The 3987-nt window shown below is 36.4% G+C and overlaps 1 long non-coding RNA gene across 3 annotated transcripts; it reads right to left on the bottom strand.

The window, feature by feature from the left end:
* Window positions 1–259: 259 nt before the first annotated feature.
* On the bottom strand, window positions 260–2967 carry LOC106361912. Of its 3 annotated transcripts, XR_002657186.2 has the most exons (6): window positions 2587–2952; window positions 2415–2478; window positions 2210–2312; window positions 1521–1999; window positions 1065–1446; window positions 260–854 (listed from the first exon to the last, which is right to left on the bottom strand). It is a non-coding gene; the product is annotated as an uncharacterized LOC106361912 (long non-coding RNA). The 3 variants fall into 3 exon arrangements; XR_007320637.1 differs by having other exon boundaries at window positions 260–697; window positions 2415–2967; XR_007320636.1 differs by having other exon boundaries at window positions 2415–2948.
* Between the last annotated feature and the right edge of the window lie 1020 nt (window positions 2968–3987).

Here is a 3987-nt window from a genome sequence, read left to right as displayed (position 1 = left end):
CTATATTATTTAAAAATTATATTGTATTTTAGTTTACCATATTAAAAATCTGAATGACTTTTCGTATTCTTTTGAATTTTTTCACATGTATGTATTTTGAGTTTATTCACATATATGTCTTTTGAATTTATTCACATGTATTAAAATTTTGAGAAGCCTTTGGTTGCAAAAATTATATGAAGTGATATGATACACTTATTGATGTTGATAAACATTCTATTTTTGCATCGTATAAATTAATTTTCTTAGGAGAAAAAAGTATTAAAATGTGTCAATAAATTCAAGAAAATATAATAAAACAAAAATAATTCATGTTTTCCGCATCGAATACAATCGATTACAATTTTATAAACTATTCAATTTACTATCACAGCTAAATACTAAGTTTGAACCGAGCTCGAGTAAGATTGTTTTTGACGACAGTCAAGATGATGACGAAGAGCAATCGTTTTTGTTGTTGTCTTCTTCAGATAAGGTCTGTCGGAAACTTTTACAAAACTGATAAACACTCTTATTTCTTTGTTGATATTATAAAGTTTGAATAATTTGTTTCTTTAGGAAGAAAAAGAAGACAATGGTTGAGTGCTGATGGGTACCAAATACCATCACTTGTTCCTTTCAGCAATAGCTGCAACTCGACTGACTTGTTGTAATATTTATCCTAGAATTGCATATCCTCAATGTAAATTATCTAATCCTGAAACATGAGAAGAAGAATTATAAAGGAAAGATTGGAGTTGTTACAGAAAAAGGACAGATTAGAAAGAAGAAGAGATAATATTTTAAATCCAATCCCTTGGTTATTTATTTAACTCTTCAATTTCCTGAAGCCCGCTTGAGAAGGGGCACACCAACTGAAGAAAGAAACCAAACAAACAGGTTTATGAAGAAGATAGTTCTACTAAAACAAAAAAAAAAAAGACAGAAGCTTACAAACAACAATCCGAACAGGAATCGAGCACCACCAAACACAGCTTTAAAAATGTATCCATAAATTTTCGAGACAGCTAACAAACTAAGAAAATGATTCCAACGAAAATCAGGACAGAAAAAAATTGACATACCCGTTATACTTAGGAAATCATTGAAGCATTTCAACCACCTAATCTTTTCGGCAGTTGAACACGGCCAAAGTTTTCACCCGCGCCAAGCCTAGCGATTAAGTCCTTAGTTGATTCAGTCTCTTTCTGCTGTTTTTCCCAAGCTGCATTCTGAGTTTCAATCACTCTACCTTTGAGATCATATATTGACAGTAGTTACCCTCGAATGTTCTTCTAACAGCCATCTCGGCTTCCACAATTTTGGTACACAACTGATCAAGAAGGCTCTGTCGTGTGAGATTATAACCATATGCATCTCTTTCTTTTGAAAATAGCCTTCAAGCCATTCAATAGTATCAAGATCCAAATGGTTTGTAGGCTCATCAAGTAGCAGCAATTCTGGATCCTATTCACATAAACACACAATTCAGATTAGCTTCTAAATGCAGACCATTCAGTGTGTGTTTATTCTGTTCCTACCTGAAGCTGAATATTTCTGAGTGACATTCTCATTTGCCATCCACCGCTAAACGAAGCCACAAGCCTATCAGCATCCTCTGGTACAAACCATAACCCCAGTATCAGCTTACTAACTTTAACTTAGACCATGTCTAAGTTCACAGCTTGAGATCTTCTCTGCAACATATCAAACTCGTCTAAGAACCTTCCCATATACAGAGCCTTCAATAACCTTCTGAATTTTCTCCAGCTTCTTGGTTATCTCCATCTCTTCCTTGAAATCACCCATGAACTCTAACGTAACCTGAATCGGGTTCTTGATGATCCTGAGCTGGGTCGTCTTCCCCCGCTCCGCTAAAGCTTACTAGCCCTGCTCTCTCTCCTCTTTTCACTTCCCAAGTAACGTACTTGAGCATAATGACGCCTTTGGAGCTCTTCCTTATGTTCTCTAGCTTCACACTTGAGCAAACCATGGAAGCGCTGTTGATCGAGATAGATATCTGAATGGAAGAGTACAAGAAAACTTTTTTAAAAAATGAACATGATATCTAATATTGGAAAACCTGAGAATATCTAGATTAAACAGTTGAAAATTTATGAATGGCAAGACCCGAAATTGAAAAAAAAAAACAATATACTTGAGATTCAAGAGCAGAAACCCACGGAAAACATTTAAAAAATAATAAATTTTAGATCTAAGATCGGAAAACCTTGGCATCTAGGAGAAGCATATCGACTCCCCACCACGTTCGACGTTTCTAGCTTCCCAAAAAATCAGTAGCCTCACTTCGAGGGTGGAAGAAGAATGGCCAGCTTTCAAATCACGAAGAACACATGAATTAACCATCATACTGCAAATAAGTTTTTAGGATTATCACGAACTGTGAAGACAATGTTTAAAGGATGAAGTCTTACCTGTTTATAAGTGGAGAAACACCGACTCTGACATGGATACGTATCATCGAATGAGGGTGTCGTGCTTGACGGGAATTGAGGGAGTTAAGAAGATTAGTAACATCATTGAATCCAGACAAATCGAACCATCTCTGATGATTCATTCAGTGAAGACGAAAAAACGAAATCTCACCATGACACAGAGTCTCCTCGAAATGATTCCTCCGAGACGACATGCTGAATCTCCATTGCAGGCTAAAGACGTCGCATATTGGAGGACAGATCGAAGAAGGTGAGTTCGAAGAAGACAATGAACCCTAAGTTTATACGCAGAAACCCCATCGCCTCTGAGACGCAAGGATCGCATTGAAGGCACATAGTGGAGGTACCAATCAATGGTAGTAAAGGCTGAACCGTTTCTCTGCGGAAGGTACCGGAAACGTCAAGCCAGTGTGGAGGCGACGACCTCCCGACAACGCGATCTAGGGTTCCTCTCTCACCAGAGAACGGGCCTTTTCCGTTAATGATAACCGAAGCCCAAACAACCGAGACCGTATAAAAAAAAACTCAGCCCGTCTCGAGGCAGAGATCGGGACACGCGTCACCCATATATTGAAGTAGTTTCCAAGTGGCATCACAGGAGGCTCACCAACATCTTTATATATATATAGATTTTGGTTAATTGAATGTAGATGCTAATTATTGACTACTAAGAAATATATTGTTGTGTTATTTTACAATATATTTTATACTACATTGTATCTACAGTTATGGAGAAGATCGCATGTTAATATGTAGTATGTACCAGTCAAATTTACTTTTGGTAATATCCCTTGTATTTTGTTCTAAAAAAAAAAACCTCTTATATATGTATTGATCTCTGATATCTCAATACAATATTGTAGATGAAAAAGGCAAGAGATAAGGAGTAGTAGGCTTGTGATATTTGTAAATTTATGCCAAAATAACTAGGATCCACATGTTGAGTCCAATTAAGTATCTCTAACTAAGTAACATTCACATGCACTCTTCACGACCCTTTAATTTATCATAAGTAGGTACACATTAATAATAAAAAGCATACATATACTTTCTTTCTTTTTTATGCACAAGCATACATATATTTCATAAGAAATCCTTAGACGAAAATGCATATCATTTTTTCAAAACTATTAAAACGATATTGTAGTACATCTTAATTGATAAGTAGAATACATTCTAAAGATATTTAGAAAATATAGCACATAAAAAAACACTTTAATTGTGTCTTTCAATCATTGGGTCACTGTTTGGTGGATAAATATCATTGTACACCGTGTCATTGTTTAGACCAACCGCAACGGTGGTCCGTCACGGGTCCGTGGCCCAAATCCTTAGCTTTTTTACAATTAAAAAATTATTAATTGGGCTCAGCTTTAGACGGATCGGTACGGATCAGTCCGTAAATAAGGCTTCAAAGGATCAAGTCCTTACTGCACGTGGCGTCTGATGGATGGCCCGGCGAGATGTTATGTTGGGTTATGTCGAGAAAAAAAAACATTCGCGACCGAAGGTGAGAAAAAAAATCAGAGCTCTCGACGAAAGGCGATTTCTC

This window comes from Brassica napus, chromosome C3 (assembly GCF_020379485.1).
Source record: "Brassica napus cultivar Da-Ae chromosome C3, Da-Ae, whole genome shotgun sequence".
NCBI lineage: Eukaryota > Viridiplantae > Streptophyta > Magnoliopsida > Brassicales > Brassicaceae > Brassica > Brassica napus.
The sequence above is the reverse complement of the archived record's forward strand: the minus strand, read 5'-3'. Positions and strand labels throughout refer to the sequence as shown.